This window comes from Streptopelia decaocto, assembly GCF_964273445.1.
Source record: "Streptopelia decaocto genome assembly, chromosome: 10".
NCBI classification, from domain to species: Eukaryota; Metazoa; Chordata; class Aves; order Columbiformes; family Columbidae; genus Streptopelia; species Streptopelia decaocto.
In genome coordinates, this window is record NC_138665.1 from 7,586,719 (window position 1) to 7,610,325 (window position 23,607).

At 35.4% G+C, this 23,607-nt stretch overlaps 1 long non-coding RNA gene across 1 annotated transcript; it reads right to left on the minus strand.

The window, feature by feature from the left end:
• Nucleotides 1-1,403: 1,403 nt before the first annotated feature.
• On the minus strand, nt 1,404-5,437 carry LOC309444128. The gene is made up of 3 exons (XR_014184954.1): nt 5,190-5,437; nt 2,842-2,941; nt 1,404-1,606 (listed from the first exon to the last, which is right to left on the minus strand). It is a non-coding gene; the product is annotated as an uncharacterized lncRNA (long non-coding RNA).
• Nucleotides 5,438-23,607: the final 18,170 nt, after the last annotated feature.

Below are 23,607 nucleotides of genomic sequence, written 5' to 3' on the forward strand. Positions count from 1 at the left end.
CTTACAAAAATGAATTTCATTCTTATTCTCACCTCTACCTTTGAGTATTCCTCTACTCTTTAAAAATCAGTCTTTAATTGGTTTTAGCAGTCCTCACATTCGTCCTGGTCAACATTTGACCAACATAATATTTTAGAACTATTCAGTGACCTTGTTTTTAATTTTTGTTTTCGAGCAATCAGATGTATTTGTCCTTTTTATGTGATTGCTTCTTTGATTACAGACTGTGTGGTCAAGTTTTTCTCTGACACTACATGAGAAGTATTGTAGAGACAGCTTTGTTTCTGCTGCTAAACATCTGTGCCATGAAAGGATATTGCCTGGGAAATGAATTAGGCATGAATCAGTTTTTATATCCCCATCTAAAACAAATATGATATAAATCAAATTATTGTTTAATATACTTAATTATCTTTTAATGTGTCTCAAGTCACATAGCATATGTCCTGTAAAAAGCACTTGGTTTGGTCCTCTGAACATGTCATGTATATGCTAATGATGAGAGATGGCACAAGTAGTTCTTGCCAGAGTCAGATCCACTGGAAAAAAATGAGTTCCAAAATAGAGTCCTACTCTAAAAACTGTCTTAGTTTACGTCTACTTGATTTCCTGTATCATGATCTGTGCCCATCATTGTTCATCCTGTCACTGGGCACCACTGACACACAATTGCAGTTTTCGAAGGGATTTAATTCTAATAACAGTTTATACAGGAAAAAAAACCTGTAAATAAATAAAATTTTTAAAAGCATTTGCGGTTCTAGAAAAATGTGAAAGGTACCACATAATCTAAAGTGTGTCTTCTCCACAAATGAACTTGTAGTTTTGGCAAACACTGGACTGTCAGAAAGTGATAAAGCACCTTTCAGTAATAAATTCATCGAAGAACTGTGAAAAATGAAAATAAATAGCAGTTTATTAGTAAATAGTGTAATAGTATTTGCTTAGCTTGAAACAAATATGCAGCATAATCCAAATTATTTTGTGGCCTAATAACACTGAGATCAGCAAATTTCTGTTACTAGAGTACACGCTTAGTCATTAAAATCTAGATTATGAGTATCACTAACTATATATACTTTGCCTATATATACTCAGATTCAAAAATTTATAGATCTGCACATGTAATGTCATGTATTCAGTTGGACAACATTTGCATTTACTAAGCTCTCCATTTTAACAAGCCTGATATAAGGAACCTGTTAAATGTCTACAATATGTTCACCTTTCACAGTGCATAATAAAGTCAAACACACTCTTACAGCTTCATTGCAAACATTCTGGCAAAGAAATGAAATATTTAAAGGAGTGAACTCATCTGAAGGTGGTGATTGAAAGCATTTTCACATCTCAGGAAAAGAGCATTTTAACATTGCTTGTCACCGACATCCTGTCAGGCCTTCGTGTGTTCCAGATAAGACCTTTGGAACAGGCTCTTCAAGCATCAGAGCAAACTTTTGCCATTGATTCTGCTGTAGAACTAGATTAATGCACTGTACTCATGGGTTGTTGTATTCAAATGATAATTTTTGGTCGCTTCTTGCTATTCACTGGGAAATAACCAGCTCCATATGACTCATCATGTTGTGGGAGTTCAATGCCAAGCCTGCTTGCACACAAAAGAAAATTACATAATTATACTAAATTTTGCAAATCAAAATCTTCTTTGTAATTGCCTTAAGATTATTTTATATTTCATTTTCAGAAGATGCTTCCTTGTGTAGCTATTTAGGAGGAACATTTATTAAAAAAAGTTAATTATAGTTTCTTAAAGAATTAAACCAGGCTTTTTGGTTCCTTTGGGCTTTGTTAACCAAAGAATATGTCTGTTATACACATTTTTGAATTTTGGGCTTGGTTTTGGTTTTGCCCACATTCTTGACAATCTGACTATGGAAAAGTCATTTATTTTTACTGTAAATGTATCTGATCTGTACTTCAGATTTTATTGAAAAGATATACTATTGGGAAAACAAAACAACTAACAAATGAGCACTGCTGTTCTTAACAGTTTCTGAGCTAATTTTAACTTAAAATACCTTAAAAATCAACAAAGAATGGAAAAAATTGATGAAATATTTTAAATAACATGATGTTTCAACATACAGATGGAAACAGGCAGGACTTTCAAAACAGCATTTCACTGGAGGAAAGAAGGGCCAGTGAGAAAATTTATTAAAAAATAGAGTTTTTCCATTTTCTGACATATTTTTTGTGGGTCTTTCTGGAGTCCAACACTGCCAATCCAGCAATCAGCAGCTATTTCTGACATGTTCCTTCCTAACTTAACTACAGACTGTCACTTTAATCTCTAGGGAACGATATTGCCTAGGAAGACTGAACTGGTAAGGTGAGGAAAGAAACCAAGAAAATCACTTCTAATTACTGTAATGTCAATTTGAAGACTGACTGGAAGCATCAGAAATATGTCCTTATTTCTTACAATATACTTGAACCAAAAAAAGTCTCAATTTCTTGAACCATGGCTCTGCCTGGTTCCTGAAAATGCCCGTTTCACTAAATGTGATTTCTAGACTGCATGCAAGTGGGGAGAGGTAATAAAGGACTTCTCATAATTTAAAGATAACCAGTCATAGAGTTCTGTTTGGCCAACTCCAATGCTTCAGAAAACAGGATTTTGATGAGGTTTCCACACCTTCATTTCCTCTCCCTATGCATTCCCTAAAAAGAACTATTACATAAAATACTGACTGAAAGCCTGCCCACACTCTGCAGACTTCAAGATGTTTTATTGCCTTTGTGAACATTAGACACCCTGCTTATATTTACCACCTACTAACAGGACAGGACAGAAAATAAAACACATGCTGTGAAACTCACTGATATTTTCTGCCATCTTTGGCACTTTCCTCTGCCTTTCCTTGAATGTCCTGCAAAGCAGCTCCATTTATTTCTCATTTTTCCCCTTTACCTCCATATGCTGAAAGCAGAGAAAGGGAACAGAATTTTTAGCCTAATACTGTGTAGGTGACAAAATATTTCTTTTCCATCTACTTTGTGGATAATTTTGAGGCACATTTCATAGTTGCTTGAGAGATCCACAACTCCTCCTGCCCAAATCCTGGCTGTATTCCAGTCTCATAATTACATTCCACCTACCTAAAATTCTTCCTTTAGTTCAAGTGCGATAGTGTGCCATTTTCTGAGCTCTGTCACTTTGCTTATAAACTCCCACTGAAACCGAAGAGAAAGGCAGGCAGGATTTGGTTCACTGGTCTAAAAACATTATATACAATGAACCAATTGTTAAGTAAAGCTAGTGAAACTATTTCCATAGACTTAGGCTGGAATACTGCATCAAAAGCCATTATTGACCGATTAACATACTGGTCTGCGACAGCATTTAAGCTCCTGTTCTGCTTGACTCAAAGTGGTGTGGAATGAAAATCTTTCGGAATCAGGAACTCATAAGCTGAATTACTCAATGTAAACTTTGTAATAGTGCTCCCTCTCTCTGAAAACAATTAAGTGCCTCCATTTTTATTTCAGTGGGGAATTAAAAGTTTCCAAAACTTTGTTTTCCAGGAAAGAGAAATGTCAGTCACTAATGGAATTTGCTTTTCGGATCCTAATATAAATCTTGTTCTTGGATTACAGGAGTGAATTAAATCTTCTAGAAGTTCTAGGCTTTCCTTTTTTATTAACATCTACCAGACACCTGAATTTTCATTTGTACTTGAAAAATATTACTAAACATTTAAAATGCTCTAATTCCTGGTCACTAAATACCCATGAGACCTACAGGGAGATCAACCAGTTTAGACAGTAGAAGGACTAACATTTGCAAGATAAAGGCAGTTTAACATGAGTTAAATATGAACTAGTAAGGAGCAAGATTTTTCAAAACTACCAAGCTATTTTGGTGCTGAAAAATTAAAGTCAGAACAGGTAAGAATCGTTAGTAAGAGGAACAATGGTGGCCTCTTGATGCATATGAGAAGAATGGCTATAACTGGATACAAAATCTAACCTTGGAGAAAGAAAAAACATCAGAATATCAACAAAATGAGAAAAATTATGTAAGGTGGAGTTAAGACGGACAAAAAAAATTCAAATGAGGACAATAGAAAAAAGGTAAATTGTCATAATTGCTTGCTGACTTTTTCAATTAATTCTTTTCCTTTAGCTTATAATGTATTCAGTGTTTTCTTTTTTCTATTATATCCATCATAGTAAAGTTTGTGGTGTTTAGACTTGCTACTAAGTTGACAGAGGGATTTTATCAGTAATTTGCTTTGGTTGCCCGGTGATTGCCAGTTTGTTGTGATATATATTCACACAGAACATATTTGTTTGCCTACTGAGTAGGAGGAATGGAAAGAGGAGAAAAAAATCGGTGTGGACATGGTGACCTCCACTGTGAATTTTACTAAGTGACTTAATGGTTGCTGTGAATCTGTGTGACTCTCATGCTCTTTTAGAAACAGTGTGATAGACCTGATAGCTGTACACAGCACGCACCCAAATGACACATTTTCCCCTTTGTATCAGTGGTATCCTCCCAAGAAACCACTTTGAAACACGGTGAGTGCTGAGTGTAGAGCTGGCTTGATCTGACAGCTAATAACATCAAATTGGGAGCCAGAAAAGCCTGTCTTGAATCTTTTTCCCCTCCACCAACTCTTATACCTTGGGGAAAGTCACTTAACTTCACTAAGAACCTCCTGTACCTCCAAGGGGAAAAAAAAAATAAATTGTCCACTGTTTTGAAAATGTGAAAGAGAACAAAAGCTGTATATCTGGGGCTTTATGTACTTTAATGAATAAACAAAATACATATTATGGTCATTTTTATGTGGGTGTGTAAATAGTTATCTTTGTACTGTAAAAGCATAGATTGCCAATTTCTGATCTCAGGGACATGATATGAGGCAAACAACAAAAGGACAATTAGAACATTTATCAGTGTTTACTGAGCATATACTAAGCAAAACTGTATCTACACTCAGTAGCTAGCAAATGCATCATATTAAAAGTTAGAAAAACCATTTTCTGTTAAGCTGAAACTGGTTCCTCTGGTAGCTATCTTGTGTGGTAGGACAAGCAACAACTCGTTTTTTTCCTGGACACTGCTGAACCTACTAAAACAGTCATTTCAGTTATTAATAACATCTGCATCTGCTATACCTGATCTTCTCTGATCATTTTGTCCAGTGCTAATACTTTACCTTTTCCTTTTGAATTATTGCAGTTGTTTGCCAACTCCATGCAACCTGCAGCTGCTTTTTAGACAAACTACACATTTTTCAGAAAATGCATTGGGCTTCAGAAGAAAATTTCACTAGCAGCAGGTTTTCCAGATGATGAAGAGACAGAACGCTAAGAAAACCTAATTTACTTCTTGTGCGAGGTAGAAGGGTTATATTCCTCTGGGCCTTTATTCCTGTGCATGGCACCTTGCAAATGAAACACACCACATGAGTACTGTGGGAAGAAAAACATCATGAATACTAAGTTAGTCATGAGTTGCATAGGAATATAAAATGCATTGGTTCTAGTTAAAATCAATTTCGCCTTGGAAATAAGTATTGGATTCACTTTCTCTCCCCAAAAACACTTGGACAGATGGAAAATACAGCTGTAGCTGCTGTGTATTAAAGTGGAAAATATACTTATACAACCAAGCAATCCAGAAATCTTGTTGGTTGTTCAGTAAAACCCATTTTCATTGTTTTACTGCAGAGGGGTACAGCATCTAGAATGAATTTACAGACCTAATCTGTGTTGATCCAATAAATGAGCAATTCTTTTCCCCCTCCCTGTTACTAACAAGATATACTTGGAGCAAAGTAGCTCCCAGAAGTTCGGAGTCATTAGTTATTACGGAAATATCAAAATAAGGGAGAAGAAATGGAACAGGAGCCACTCATGGCATCAATCATATTTATGTTCTGAACATAATTTTTTAAAAGTTTTTCATTTTTCTTTTTCAAAAGAAGTCCAGGAAGGAAAGGGGCCATGTGAAGTTATAGAAGCAAAATTTTGTAAACTGCTCTAATAAATGTAGCAGCTGCTAGATTCTTCATGTTTATCTTTATATCAAGTCAAAATAAATTGCTGATCTAATTTTTTTTTGTAATTACTGACTTTAAGTAACACTGACAAGTACTGATGAGATTAGGCACATTAATAGAACCCAAGTTTCACAATCTTTTGAAGGCCCAAATGTCTTTGAATATCTTAACCATGTAAAATTATTTCAAATATTTTTCACATATGAAAGTCAAGGAACTACAGTCCTTGACAAAGATTTCTAAGCTTTTCATATGGACTTCTTCACAGTCTGTATGTAGCTGAATGTACAAACAATTTTTCTATGTTGTAAAATATTCAGTAGTGTTTAAAGAAGTGATGGTACAGATTCTTGTGACCTAAAAATGACAGAGGTGGTGAATCGGGGTTTGTAAAACTGACTTCTAAATGCATTTCCTCAGACAGCATCAATTGTACCTCTTATCTTTGTATTTTGACAAAATATAAGTACAAGAGATGTAACGCAATTGGTTAAGATTGATATTATTATCTATTATGATTTTATCAATTGAGAAAGAGAAGCAAATAATAACTTCCTTTGTTCCATTTTCATTATATTCTAATTATATACTGATACCAAAGATATAGACAGAGCATACTGGTTAGGCATTTTCTTTCAATATCAAGTAACTTTCCATCTGACTCGACAATAATCTGGCTTTGCAGTGCCAGGTTACAGATCAAAAATACTGCAGTAGACTGATACTGTCTCACTCATCTGATTCAAAATTGCTCTAAACATTTGACTGATTGCTTTGCACTGGCCATTTTTTCTTTGCTTGCTTTTGCCTGTAGAGGTTAGTCTGACAAATATAAAAGTATGTAAACTTGTACCGCTGGTTATTCCAATAATTAATAGATCTGCTATATTACTGTGGAAACAGAGCCTGAATCAGAGAAAAAAGTGCTTCTGCTAGCCACAACTTTCTAACATGTTCATTTCTTTAACTTTCACACTCTGGGACAGGCAAAATAGCCTTGAAATTTAACATGAATAAAACCCAATAAATTACCTCATTTAGTTAATGAATAGGAGAGATTAAAGGCCATAGACAAGCCAATATGAACTGAAAGTCTTTATCTGCACAAGTTTTCGTGCAGCCACAGGGTGACTTATTATATATTCAGAAATGGGAAAACCTACAGAGATGGCCCCTGACCTGATGTGAGAGACTGAAAGGGTAAGGTCTCAAACATTGTGGAAAAAACAGTTCTGCAACATCCAGCCACGGGAGATGTAGTAGATGGGACACCACAAGGAGCAGGAGACAAGACATCACAATAAGGTGAATTGCTTGAATTTACTTGTCAAGGACAAACCAACAAACCATAGAGGAAGGCCGGCTGGCTGATAGAGGAGGCAGGGGGCACGTTGAAGGACATGCAGCTCTGTGTGCTGATAGGAATGGCACTAAGGCAGAAGACCCCAGAATGGTTCATGATCCTTTGACACTCTTTAGGACTCTTCCATCTTTTGCAACCACCCCCCAGTGAAGCCTGCACAAAAGACCAAAGATTACACAAGCAGGCAATCCATGGGACTATAAAAGGCCCACCTGTACCAGCACTGGCAGGTGCCCACTATCCTGAGGACCACTCTGCCCACCAGTCTCATCGTGGGAGCTGAACCAGACACTGGAGGATGCTGCACATCACTGCATCCAGGCTACAAACCCCATTATACATATCATGGAGCTGTAAAGGCAGGGAAATCTCTCTCTCTCTTTCCTCCCTATATTTCTAATCTTTTGCTTTTCTTTTAGTAAGTAATACAGTAATGTAAAGTTCAAAGCCTCACATTTGCCTCAAAACTCTTTTATGTAAATCCTTTTGCCACTGTTTAGCAATTGAGCCTAAGTAACTTAAATCCTTCTGCCACTAAATAATTTGCCAGTTTGGCAAAGCTGCAAAATAAAAGTCTTTGTTTATGGACCTTAAATATCATGTACACTCTTCTCCATCCAAGGGGACTGACAAATCTGATTCACCTCTCCACCCCACCTCTGAGCAGAAAGTGGCACCCAAATAGACTTTTTGCCCAGGTTACTTTAGGTGGATAGATAGCCACCAGAGTTCATCAACAGAGCTCATCAGAGGTCTAAGATGTATTTGTGACATAAAGGAGAAGAGATGTGCTCTCATATATCAGGCTTAGACTATATATTGTTAATGAAAAAAATTTGGTGAAAATTTTCCATAAAGCTACTTCTGTGTGAATTGTGAAATATGAATAAGGAACTAGAAGAAAATTGTAAGGCATTGGAAGTGAGGAAAAAATGAACTTACAAGATGCAAAGTGAAACTGAGTTGGATATGAAACTAGGACACAAAGCTTGGAAAGAACATTCACCAGCCCAAGAAACCTCCTGCCTACTGCCAAATACTGCAGATTGGAAACACCCACTGCGTTGGTGAATGGAGTGTGCCACAGCACTAATACATTGATAACACCGATGTGCATTAACACAGCAGGTGCTGTGCAGTGGAGGAATTAAATATTCTAAGAGCCTTTACTCAGCAGAATCTGTTGCTTCTCCACCTCCCAGCTGTTTTCCTCTTTCACTGTGGATGTTGAAGGACTGCACAATCTGGTTTAAAGTATGGCAATAGTCATTATCTTTCTATTGTAATTCCTATTTTCTTTTATATTCTCTGTGAGGCTTCTGCAAATCCATCCACTGTTTCTCAGCTGCCTTGTATGAATCACAGATAGTTGCCTTTAAAGATTAACTGAAATTTTCTTGAATTTGCATGCAAACTGTTATGAACTGAGAATACTCTTCTGTTCAGTTTTGTACTTCTGCACTAGCACTGGCATTTTTGTATTATCTCATACCACACTTTTACTATAATCTCCATTTACCTTATTAAATAATCAAACTGCAGCTAATAACTATAACAAAACACTTATTCATTTCTCTATCCTTTGCTGTACTTTTGATTATTTATGTGAAATGTCACATTTTGCATATCTGTACCAAACTCTCCCATAGTTGAATTCTGAGCTTCAGAGCTTTATATTGTATGAAATGTCATTCTTCAGGGTTGAATACATTCTGATAAAATACAGAGATTCCTCTTCCCAACTCACCAAAATACATCCTTTTCCCTGAAAAATCTCCAAAGCTTTCCGTAAATTATTCACTTTGTGATTATACATACTCTTTCAACATATGGAAAAGCACTTGTTCAAACTAAGAATTAGCTGTATGTTAGCATTCTTTTCTCTAACTGGATCTCAGGCATATGCACACAGACCCACAAAGCCCTCCACACTATTTAAAATGAAACCAATTTTTCTGCTGTTCTCATGCAAGATGTGTCAGGAGACGAATGCTTGCAAAAGATCTGGGTGAAACTGCTTTACAAATGTACAAGATTTGCTTGTTCAAGACTGGATTTTCTGTTTGGTAGATTTATATTTTCCCAAAATGATCTGGCATGGAAATGATCACTTTGTTTTGCCTAGTTGAGCATGGTGAATAGCATCTTTTGTATAATTCTCCTGGGGAAAGATACTGAGATAATGAGAAATGCTCATGTACATAAAGTACACCCAGTTAATGTGGATTCACAATTACAAGAAATTAAATTCTAAAAGCTCCTGTATTAAAAACACATCTATGAAAGCCTCACAAAGGGCAGAAAGAGACCTCATAAAGGATAAGACATTCATCTAATAATGGTAAGAAAGAAGAGTTATTGGGGGTAGGAATTGGGATGACTCGAACAAATATTATAGTAGCAAGTTCTGCCTTAGTCCTTACATGCACCTAGCTCATTGTGTCTGCTATTACAGCACCTGAGTGCCTTCAAAAATCCTTTGGGACATTTTTAGAGCCTACTAAATTCTTGCATAAAACAAATGGTTAAACTACCGTTAAGTTGAAAGGTTAAAGTATAGTCTTTAAAGAAAATGAAAGTTGATAAAAATCATTGCTGTTCAGTGCTTTCTCAGCTTAGAAATTTGCTTAGTTACCAGTTTTTCACTTGTTTCTTATATACAGTTGCAAATACTTTAAAAATATTCTTCCTTTGCAGAATAAAATCTAAAGTCTGTCCTCCATAGTTCACTTTTGAGTTTAAGAATTCCTTAGCCTAGGACAACAGATGTCTTACATTTGGGAACGTATTAATGTTCCTGTCCCATTTGCAGAGAGCACTGATTTTAATACTTTGTATTTTTCTGATGCGAAGTCTATCAGTCATTACACTGACTTGTGTTTTTATTCTGCAAGTCAAACAATTTAAAGACATCAGACCTGGGGGTTCGGGTCTACACATGCATTAATGTTGTGAATAATGGCACTTGTGTAACTGATGACAGGTACTGTACCTTTTGGGAAGTGTGTAGAATCTCTTTCCACAGCATGCTTATTTTATGCAGGAGGAGGCCAAATATGTCAGCTTCTGCAGATTTTGCCTGCCCAAAATGCGTCAGGCAGAGCTCCTGATAGTTTCTGTTGAAAATACAAGTGCGGTTTGGCTCAATAATACTATTGCATAGAAGTAATGTGAAATAGAGATTACTATATAAGATGTTAGTTTTAAACCTCACTGACTATACAAAGAGAACATATTCTCAGGGAGAAGTAGAGCTGCATTTTGTGCTTTGAGTTCCAAACGGGACATAAGGAATCTTTACCTCTTTTGTAACAGTCTTATACCATAATGATATCAGGAACAGCCAAATATATTATCCTTCTTTCAGTTATTAAACAAAGCCTGGTTTGGATTTGGATCCATTTTGCAAGACTCTACAAACATGATTCAAAGCTGCCTTACTGCAGGAACTTAAGTTGCACCAAAAACTACATACCTTATCAGAAGGCAGAGTTAGTTGTTCTCCCTTCTTGGGGTCAACTGTTTGAAGAGCTGTAGTACATAGGAGAGACAGAAATGAACAGCATATAGGATTAAATATGATATTGATCACTGGGCTTTAAGACACAGCCCAGAGAAGTCAGGTAAGTTAAAAGCTTTAGTTTTCACCCATCTTCTTTCAACTTGTTTTTACTTTTTTACACTTTTTAATGTTTTTTTTATACTTATGGAAAGTCTGAGACTGCACCATTTTCGTAACATAAATGGAAAAGACTAAAATGAATGTTTCTCCTTGAAAGTTAGCTATGTTACTACTGGGTTTTCTGCTTAACCACTAAAGAATGTACTTTAAATATTTTTTCAGATAGGTTTTAATAGAAGCCAAACAGTAAAAATGTTCACTTAATCTAGAACATTTGAAAAATATTTAGAGAACTTTTTAATCGAGATTTCCACTACTACCTTCTCCTGGCTGAGTGAAAGCCTCAAAGTAATTATCATAATCATAATGCGACACTTTTACCCTTTATTAATTATGAGAGAATAAGGCAGGGATTTTTCTTTTTCATGTATCCATGTGTGTTTATTTCTTAATATGTAAAAACTAACTTCCTTGCAAGACTGTGTATTGAGTACAACTATTTGAACTTGACTTCAATCAAGCTATAATTGGGGTAAAACATCCTTTTCAAAGTCTCTTACTTTGTCCTAAAAGTGATAAATTATAGAAGGATAGAAAAGCAGAACAAAGACAGGAAGGTTTCAGAAGAAATTGCCAGACACCAGTTCTTATACATTTACATAAGAGCAGCTCATGTAGTACTAATGCGGAATTCACGGCTAAATCTCAGATTTAAAAGAGGTCACATACCACATGACAGATTTCTTGTAGAACAATCTTGATAATTTATTCATCAAGATGGTATCAACTAGGATATGACAGTAGGGAAGGGAGGTAGAAACAGAAAGTGCAGGATGGGGAAAGATGTGGTAGAATTGTAATATACTGTACAGTTTTTAGAACAAGAAGAGAACTTTATTAGTAGGAGCCAAAATTAAAAATTAGAACTAAAAGCACGTAAAATAATATAATAAAGGAAACTAATAAGATAGCCTCATGTTGTGTAATAATTACAGTGACAAAAAACAGGAATGGACGCAAAAAGCGCTCAAGTTGGAAAATACAATACAAAAGATGGAGAATAAAATGAACCATAAAACTATGATTGAAGGACACACAGCAATAAACACAAAAATGTGGAGAGATCATAACATACATTTAGGACAAAACATCAGCATAGAAGAACTTGAGGAAACCTTCATTTGTTCAGATGCAGGAAAAGGAAAGATGTCACTGACATAAAATAGTTGAATGAAATACAAAAGGAGAGGAATAGGCAGTAAAAAAAGATATTTGCAGGAGCTAAACAAAGATGAGGAATGAAGATAAACAATGTACTCTGTATAAACAAGTGATAATTAATAGTTATATTATGAAACAGGAAACTGAACAATGACTTGCAGGAATAAACAGAAATAAGCTACAGTATATTGATTGCACGGATAGAAATTCTTAGTTTCAGAAACAATTAAAGAGTTACTAAAATTACATATAGTAATATCATCTGTGGAAACAACAAATTAATTACTGAGAAAAATGTAGTTTCATTGTACTTCATCTCACCAATCAGTAAAATTATGATTTGTAATATAAATTCCTAGGAGTTCTAGCTTTTAGAAGGCAACACAGAAACATACAGAATTTGCTACTTATATTGCTCAGAGACTTTTTCTAAAAGCCTTTAAAAATGGGGGAGTGTGCATTGAAAATCTTAATTTAGTTCACTGAAACTTACAGAAATATATTCTGACTTCAGTAGATACCAGGTTAGATGATCAGTAGAGACTCACTATTCCCCATGGGAGTACTGACTGAGAGACAGAACACAGATGTATTTTGCCCTCGCAAAATGAAAGTCCAAGTGTAGCGGCTCTCAAGACACAACACACTCACTTGCTTATCCTTTAGCTATTCATGACAATAACTTCAGCTAGCAGTCAGTTTGCAAGGTGAGTATGGGGAGCCAGAATTACACAGCTTACTTCCTAGAGAAATTGCAACAAATCTGTTGTTAAGCCTGACTGTTGCATGCCCAAGTTCTGAATAAGATTTTTAAATACCAATTGAAAACACCACAATGTCATTTGCTTTTTGGATGAAATAAAAAAAAAGACCTAAGCTTGAGAAAAATCTTGCCGGTTTTTCTCCTTTATTTCAGAAACGGATCCCTTTCAACAAAGACCAAATTATTTCTAAGTCCCAGAATGGAAATTGATTCTGTTTCTGTCAAGGTAGATTTCAACAGCCATTCAGAGAAGACAGAAACTAATACAGTTCTAGTTTTTCATGCCTCAGTTGTAGGTCTATTCTCTTCATGCTATGTGTTTGAACACGTACCTGAACTTGACTGGATGGCCTGGAAAGCAACAAATGAGGAAATTAAGTTCTGGCATAAACGTGTTGAAAAAACTTGTTTTATTATATACCCACATCAAGCACTGTCAATCACAATTCAGATACTGAATCAAGGATACACCTTGGCACCAAAGAATTCTTTGAAAACAGAAACTTATTAGCAGTTACGGTCTCAGAACTAATTGTTTTTTTCCCCTCCGTGACATGTCTTGTCACAATTTTTTATCACAGCCCAGAAAGACAATTGTATCATGGGTTGCATCACAAGTGTGTGACCAGTAGGTCAAGGGAGGTGATTCTGCCCATCTGTACTGCATCCAACTCTGGAGCCCTCAGTACAGGAAAGACATGGATCTGTTGGAGAGGGGCCAGAGGAGGCCACCAAGATGACCAGAGGGATAGAACACCTCTCCTGTGAGGACAGGCTGAGAGAGTTGGGCTTATTCAGCCTAGAGAAGAGAAGGCTCCAGGAAGATATTATTGTGGCCTTTCAATACTTAAAAGGGGTTTATAAGAAAGATGGGGACAGATTTCTTAATAGGGCCTGTAATGATAGGACAAGAGGTAGTGTTTTTAAACTAAAAGAGGACAGATTCAGACTAGATATAAGGAAGACATTTTATTATTATTAGAGTGGTGAATCACTAGTCCAGGTTGCCCAGAGAGGTGGCAGATGCACCAACCATGGAGATATTGAAGGTCAGGTTGGACTGGGCTCTGAGCAACCTGATCTTGTCGAAGATGTCCCTGCTTATGGCAGAGGGGCTGGACTAGATGACCATGAAAGGTCCCTTCTAACCCAAACTATTCTATGATTCTGTGGTTCTATCAATCATCAGCAACAACAGCCTAAATAAGTGCAGGTAAATTTAACACAAATAACAAAGGGGAAAAAATGCTGCCTGCTCATAAAACATCAAGGCTTTAGTCAACCACTCAAATACTGCCTGGTATAGAACACAGAGAAGTATCACAGCAGGAATCCAAAATCTGCAAAGCTATGACATTAGCTGATCAGACAAACAATTATCATAACTCACAAGCACAGAGTTTATCTTCCATGAGAACAGAAACAAGATCAGGAATGTGTTCTCAGTCATGGCCCTCACCCATTCCAGGAGGTTTGTGTCCACCATCACCACCTAGATAAGGTCAGAGGAAAAAACAATAGCTACACTGGAATCACAGAAATTCTGAATTCTTCAAATTGTATTTTTAATGTAGTGCTGCAAAATACATATTTTTAGTGAATTTTACAAAAGAACTAGTCAGAGAAGACCACCAGCTAAACACATTTTTAGATCCGTTTAGCATTTAATGTATGAAGAAACATCTACACAGCCCCTTAGCTCAATGGGACTTTACACATGAAAAATTCATAGATGTCAAACTAGGGAGAGATTCCAACTTCTCACCTTTTCGAATGGAGGACTAATGCAGGAAATTAAACACTACTCATATATAGTCTTCAGTTAATCTGAGCAGAAACTGTAAGCAAAATAAGAAAGCAAAATATGCCTAATTCCACACAACAGTATTGGTCTGGGCAGAAAGCTATTGTAATAGCCAAACTGGTATTTTCACAATTTAAAGTACAACTTGGGTTAAAAGAAAGCTAAGTAAAAAACACTTTAAAAACCCACATGGAATGCAAATATTTTCAGACTGGACTGTAAGAACTCTCCCCCTTCCACTGTGGGCAGCCTTTAATTAGAAATGTTCTTTGTTGAGTTAGCAGACAAAAACAAATGCTAAGGGAAGGAGAAAAGGTCAGGAGCTCCTGTCAGTCTCAGTAGTGTCCCATGTTGCCAGCTGAAGTGGCAGCATATACTATGAACATCACCTTTCCTACTGTCAATGAATATAAAATCCTTCCATTTAACTAAAAATGTTGGTGTTAAAATTGCATAAGAAGTAAATACAGGTTAGCAAGATATTGAACTAACTTCAAATTATCTTAGAAAAAGACAATAGATTCAAATGAAAACTTGAGAAGAGACTAATTAGCAAACCTTTCCTTAGTATATGCAAGTGAGCTATTTATTAGTTAAAATCTCAAGATAAAATAAATTATTATATAATAATATTATATATAAAATTATATATTAAAAATATATCATAATCTACACAAAAAGTTAAAATAAGTACTTTCTTCCTAAAAATAGCATGCTCCTTAACACCACATCAAAAGGCAAAACTTTGTTGTGTGTCTCTAGAGATTAAAAGAAAGAATTCTGCACAGGAAGGAAAAAAGATCATGACTCCATATGCGGGGAAGTAGTCTGCATCAGCAGAATATACCAGCATGGAAACTCCTTTTTATACAGAGGTGTAAGAAATGTTAAGCAGCATTTTAAGAACCTCTGTAGGAAGGAATCTGCCCAGTATTTGTCCTCCCATAGTTGTCCATTCCTGCCAACAGGACAAGTCCTTTCCACAATCCCTGGGTTAGGAGGGTTATACCGCAAGTCATGAAGTAAAGGTAGAGCATGGGGTAGCAGAATTATCAGAACTTCTTATTTGATCAGTTTGTAGAGGATAAATTACCAGCAGCAGAAGGTATAATCCAAAGCAATATGTCTTCATATTGCTTGCTTATATTTTGCATTAGTATTAGAAGAAAACATTAAAGAAACAAAGAAACATTTTACTTAGCTGCAGGGATCAGGTCAGTGTAATTGCTCAGTATACATTCCTCTGAGACTGGTACCAGTGATACAAATGGCATGTTCATCAATTCCTATCCAAACTGTTCTTGGTACATTTGATATTCCTGTGGAATTTCAGGCCAGGTGTTTCCACACTTTCTATTATTTGAAGTTTTGTACTAATAGCAGGCAGGAACACACTGTGAAGTTGAAGATGAGAAAACAAAACTTCTGTTTAAGCTCCGTCCTTCTAAAAAAATGTAACTAAGTGTTCTCAAATACAATTAAAAACATAACAAGACACAATTGAATTGTCTGGACAATAACATTAGGGACAAGATGGGCAGCTCCTTTTAGATAACAGAGCTTGAAATACATGAATTTGATTAATAGTGCACAACTTGTCAATACGTATTTTGTGATCATGACAGCCACGGCCAGTTCATTCTGCTGCCTGCTGACATGCAAACTGTCCCTGTGTTGCACAAGCAGGGATCAGGAGCAAACGTCAGGCAGCTGGTACTGAGGACATGAGTGCTTCCCAGCAGAAATATATGAGCTCGGACTATTGTTAAAAGTTGCCAATCCATTTTCTACTTCTCATACTGAATCAAAGCCAGCTTTTATGCAAAAGCAATCAGATGCAAAAGTGCTGGCCAAGCAGACACCATGAATATAAAACAAGGGATAGAATAGGGCTGCTGGATGGTTAGATTTCCATTCAATTAAAACTTCTGGATTGTTATACTGGAATTTCCAGTGAAGTGGAATAACATTTGAATTTGGTTGGTCAACTAACTGGACAATCCTCTAGCCCAGATGGCAGCTGACAAACAGCAAGCTCGCCAGCATCCCACTTCCCAACCCCCCAGAGTTTTCTGTCTTCCTGGAAAGAAAAATATAAGCGCATCAGGGCATTCTACTGAAAATATCAACAATCATGCATTCTCAAAAAAAAAAAAAAACAACCAACCCACCTATTCTGTGAAATCTGCATTTTCAGTTAGGAAATACCTTCCCTGGAAACAATTCCAGAAACCTAATACTGATCCTGTAAATGCTGTATTTTCTGTTAGAAAATTGCTTCCCTAGAAACAAGTTCAGTATAAGTCTCTCTCCCCCTTCCTATTCTGTTTCACATGTTGTAGCACAGTAGGAAGTTACAACTGAGGATCACAGCACAGATGTATTAATCTAGATATTTTGTTCCCATAAAGGAACTAAAATATATCTGGATTTTTTTTTTCTGAAATGGAAAAATATTTCATTTGTCCTGAAACCAGCCATCCTAAATAGTAGTGCAAAATAAGCTTTTATATATATATTTTTATATATATATACACACACACACACTATATTACTATATTCTAATACAGTAAGAAATTGTTTTGCACCTTGTTGGGTAGGACTCCAGTTTTATTTTATCCTCAGACAAGTTGAAATTATTTTCCTGGTTGATAGACAAGAATTCACAAGAAGCCTATGATTTAGTCTTTTCGGTTGTCCATTAAATAACCAAAAATATGTGTGTTGCTATAACCTTGCAATAACTCACATCAACTCCAGCTATAATGGGTTCTCTATAGTCTCCAGAAATTATAATAAAGTCAAAATCCATGATCAGTAGGAAGCAAATAAGCTCACATCTTGGCTTCAAAATCCAAAAGGCTTTAAGGTTCTTCAAAAGAATCCAAGATGCTCCAGACTTCTCAGCACAAAGCACACCTAAAATCTTTTCCAAGGTTTTAGGTTTTTAAAATATCCATGTAAGTACAGACAGTGACTTTATACCCATTAGCCATTTTCAACTCTAGTTTTTCTGCTTCTTTATTGTAACTATTAATAGATCTGTGTTAAAGTTCACTTGTAGATTGCTCATACAGAAAGATATTTTATTGAATAATGAGATTATGGTGCTTTGGTTTAGAATACTTGTAGTAATTAGACTTAATACAAGAATTCTCACAGCTGATCAGAGGTGTGAAAGGCATCTTATAATTAAGACCTATATAACACATTGTCTGTACTTTTCAGCTGCTCAGTCATACAACAGACTATATAGTCTATTTAACAGTTTGCATTGTGAATACTTTATTGCAAGAAAAAAAAAGAAAATACATAAATACCTTGCATTCTTTATCAAGAAAATGATATTTCAAAGCATTTTTTTCTTGTGATGTTCTATCATCAAATTTAGTGAACAAGGAAAATTGGTCCATAGATAATACCTTTGCCATTACCGTCAAATAGAATACCAGTAAATCCAAAGGACAGCTAACACTTAATCTCTGACAAGTTCTTGCTGTTTTTCTGATGTGATCTCTATGAAGCTTTTAAAATTACGTGTATTGATAAGGTGATCGTTGATTTAGCAAGATGTCCAGCTGCTTTGTGTTCTGAAGGATTCAAAATGCAGCACACCATGAAATGTGCAGCAATAAGTTATCATTTCATACTGATTTCAATTGTCTAAAAAGCAGTTATTTATTGTAGTCATTTAATGTTTAGTTACTGTAGGAACTACAGGACCAGTACACCTCCCCCTTTATAGATCAATATTTTAATTTTGGGAAGAAACCTGGGGTACATTCCATTGATGCCCAGTTATGTGAAAAGAGGCAGATTTGATTATGAATGCCTAAAACGTATTGATTAATTTATGTGCCATCCATCACTTCTACGCTAATATCTGATACTGAGCAGTGTGAAAGCAAATATTTAAACATTTCCACTAATATTTATAGACAAAATGTCATTTTTCATAAATATTGATTCATTTTCAGCTATTTTTATATGTAGCAGAAGTACCCAAAATGCATAAAATTCCCAGAGCTATGTTTGACTGTGTAGGTATCAAAATAGAAATGCTTTTCTTAGATCTTCAGTTGCTACTGCCTGTGAATACTTTATACTACAGAAAAGGATACAGACATAAGTTCCAAAATAAGATTTGAGTTTATGCCTTCCAAAAATCTATGACTTTTCAAACACCGGTGAGAGTTCTACTCCTCAGTAGGTAGCGATTCTGGCTTGTGATATACAAAGATGCAAGCTGCATCTTGAAGCATCTAGTTAAGTGCAAACTCATCTCAAAGATACTGTCAGCTTGATAAAAACTTATTCAGAAATGGTCAGTCACACTGAATTATGCTAGAATGGCTGGATAAAAATCCTCAAGTTTTTTCATTTATTTTGATAAAGAAACAAATGTTTTGGAAAACAAACAAAGAATCCCCCAACAAACAAACAAAACCCCAAACCAACCAACCAACAACATACACACAAAAAACTCCACACCATCTGTATGCTTGGTTTTCTTCAGAATGTAATAATAGCTATTTCTCACAAAGGTATAGTGTTTACTAAGAAACCTGCTCCTAGGGTAAGCTATTATTACTTCAGCAGTCTCCAGGCTCCAAAAGGAATGAAAATCATTTCCAAAATGCAGGATGTTCATGAAATGGAGAAATGGATGATGATTTTGTGCTACTTACTGCACTTTTGCAATTGTTTTTCATCATAAACTGAAAAGATTGCACAGACCAGCCACTTGGAAGCAGGACCAGTCTGAGGACCAGGTGAAAAGAGGGGGCTGCCTAACCTAGCAGGGAATAAATAACAGCAAAAGAAGCAAATCTGCTAGCATGGAACATCTATTATTCATCTGCAGTAATTTGTTGCCTGGCAAGAGCTGATGAATCAGATTTTGAGAGTATTTTACAGTGAGTTAAGAAGTTTACAAAGGAAAATCAGTAAAAATATTCTTTCCTGTTCTAGAAATATTCCAAAGTCATCACTGGAAATGTGTCATCTTTGATAGCCTGACTGGAGTTAAACAAATCAATGATCAGAACCACACTAATGGCTGGAGATCAGAATGTTGAAATTTCTTATGGCAAAGGTCTGCTCCATTCTCAGCTTACACAGGAGAAGCAGCAGAAGAAACGAAAGTGAGAGGCTCTGGTTCACTGCAGGGGGTCTGGCGTGAAAGGTCTTCCTCACCCACCAAAGCTCAGATCGCAAACGATCACCAGATAATCCCTCCAGCACATCAAAATCCAATTTCCTATGGCACTGACTGAGAATGGTAACGCACAAGCCAGTCTTATCATCAGCATTTTGCAACGGCCTACATTTATTTTAACTGGAATTAATATCATGGGATGATGGGTAGGACAGTTACAGGTGGGCCTTCTCCCTGTATTTTTAGCTGTTCAACATATATGGCATAAAAATGTGCAACTTGTTCCATTAGTGCCACTAATACAGGGAAAATGTTCATACGTTCACTGCTTCTATGTCTGGTTTTGTGCTGGCTTTCTAAAAATTTGACTACAAGAGGAACATCTTCCTAACAAATGGAATTCATGTGCTGGTTAATACACTGGGGAGTAGACAGAATTTCTACGTCACCCAGTGAAGCAGAAAAAAGAAAACCAATCTCAATTTTCTTCTTTTTTTTTTCTTCTTTTTTTTTTTTTCTTCTTTTCTGTGCCATAGGACTAAAATTAGCACAAATGTTGTTCATAATAAAAACCTAAGTTTATTGATTTTGAGAGCAATGTGATGCTAACTAAATGGAAAAGTTTTGTTTGTAAATGCTGACTTGTCAAGTAAAGAAACAAATCTTTTAAAATAAGAGATTTATCACTCTTAGAATTGTAATGTCTAATAAAATAAAAACTCATTTCACTATTACTCTGACTTCTTATTATGAGCTACAATTTATGCTTTATTACAAATCCTCCTAAAGGTAATAAATCTGTCATACAAAAAATTAATACAAAATCTAATTACTTTTAATTTGATTAAAATAGAATGGACTTTGTGTAATCTCATTTAATTCAAGACATTTGTAAAACAGCAAAATTACTAACAATACCTAAAAAAACCCCACATATAAAGTTATAGACTTTATCAACTGTCTACCTTCCTCTCCACTATAGGAGAGATGAAAATGGAAATCTCATGTTCTGGGCCAAATTCTGCCATAGGCAGCCACTTTCTACGCTCTGCTGACCTGAATCTGTGTTACTTACATCTATAGTTTTAAAGGCAGAGAAGAAATAGGGCACAGGGAGGGCAGAGTACTCCTACAAAGCGCTATTTCTCTGAAAACATATGGGAATCTCACTGCTATTTCTCTGAAAATGAAAAAGAATCTCACTGCTTGTCTCATCACATTTGCCTTAAAAGAATTCCCAATTCACACTAGTAAAACCTTGTCCTTTTCAGGAAAGGAGCTTTGTTCTGGCATAAGTCAGATGTTCTGTTCATGGCTGATACTGCTGATTTTAATATATGCAGGTTGGGACAGTCATGCTCTATATTGCCAGCTAAGGAGTCATATCTTCAATCTGATGGAAGACCACAGCAGAAAATCTGCTTTAAATGAACTCCTCTTGTGTGTTTTCCATAAGCTGAAAGTCCTGGGTACTCACACTCAATGCCTTCAACAGGAAGAACTTTTTAGAATGCTGGTTTTCTCCTTTTGCCAACAAAGCTGACTTTGTAAGTCTTCTGATGGTTATTCTCAGAACAGATTCCTCTGAAGAGATTTGATGCTTCCTTCTCGAAGTGTTTTGCTAATCATGCTTTTAAACACTTAGCTCGTCAAAGAAACTTACGTTGAATCAAAAACTTTTTGCACAGGTTCCATGAGAGGATGACATGCTGATTAGTTACTATTGTTGACCACTGAACAGTCTTTTCAGCTAATAGTTCCTCATCCCACTGGAAGTCTGGGTTTTTTCCTTTCTTTTGTATGAGAAGCTGAGTTACCCATCTTACATATCTCCAGAACAATCTAAGCAAATGTCTCCTACCTTTGCTTATCTTTCTTCCAATCTTTGTGTGCTGCAGAACTGGCTTTTAAAATATCATCAAAAACCTGTAATTAAAAGAAAACCCAATTTAGTTTTGAGAAAGAACAGCCACCATTTTCACAGAGAACATTATAAAACGTGTTCCACACAGAAAAGGCTTAGGCATATTTTTTAAAATTAACAGTGGTGCTAAGACTTTCTTAAAGATTTATTCGCTTCAGTGACTCAGTATCTCATGCTTTATTCTCATTTTTTTCTGTGCCACAAAAATCAGGCTGTGAAATAAACTTGGTTTAAGTAGCAAAAACATTATGATTTCACATTTAGCAGCATAAAAATTGCCTTATGTTCAAATTCATGCTTCTCAGTAAGGTTCCCAGATACCTTCCACACAGTAGCAGTTCATCATCACAACAGAAAAATGCTCCCTGTGGGCAAACTAAAGCTTCTCATTACAAGCTGTGATGAGTATGTATTAACAAGACATCAGAACCTGCAGAAATTTTGTATTTGTATTTGGTATTTACTAAATTAAATTTATGGCAATCAGATAAGATTATATAAAAATTATTTTACATGGTTTGGTGATTATTAGAACCTTCCAACTTGAATTTATATGTAAGCAACTTCCAGCAAGCCAAAGTTTTAATGTACTTGAACAAAAAAGGTCAATAAAATTGCTTAAGATAGTGAGTTAAGTGTGCACACAAAATTAAATTCTGAACGTGGTAATGAGGTTGTGTCACATATTAGTCAAGTTCAACAGCAAAAATTGGAAAATTACCATTAATATTTACTTTTGATTCAATTTTTTTTTAACTGATGGAAATCTGAGAAAAATCTGAAAAATATTTAAAATGTTGAGCTATTAAAAGGTTTCCATAGTAATATTCATATTCAAACAGATTAGTAGAGAAAACAAACAAACAAACAAACCCAAAACAACCAAACAAAAAACACGCACAAAACTGAAGGAAACAGAAAGTTAGATGAACCAAAAACCACCTTCAGAAAATAAAACATTTCAACATCATCAACATGAAATCTGTCAATAATTTCAAATAAAAATACAAATACCTACAACTTTTATTTTAGATCGCTTTAGTTAGTTCTAAAAATGAACATTCATATATTCAAGAAAATACTTTTCTGTAAAGTGCTTTTTTTCAGGAAAATATTTTAACATTTCTATACTTAAGATTCATAGTTGTATCTATATATTTGTGGTTACAACTGTGATATATGTACGCAGAATTGTGAATTGTATAATTTGAATCAATGATTGCATTTTATTTAATGCACTGGAGTAATTAAAAATCTAATTGTATCTCAAGGGGCCCTTCTTTGGATAGCATTCCTACAGTTACTATTTAATATGATTTCAATCTTGATATGTCATAACTGGTTTATAAGAATGGCCAGAAAACATTTTGTTTCACTGTTACAGCTTCGTAAATGCAAAGAAACCTAAAATATCAATTAAAGAGTGTTGAAAAGAAAGCTTGTTCTTTGTAATATTTCAGACAAAAGTGAAAAAAAGTGGCATATTCCAGCAACACACATCCACTCTGTATTTAGGTAATCTTACCAAAAAACATGGATCATATCTTCACACCCATAAAAAATAACATCCTATTTTCACATGTTTCAGAAGCAGCAGAATAATATATTCACAAAGGAAGCTGAATATAAAGCTTGTGTTAAAATATATTAATTAAAAATTGTATTCTGGAAGTAAAGCCTTCACAACCTGCAACTATGCACAAGAAACATAGCAATG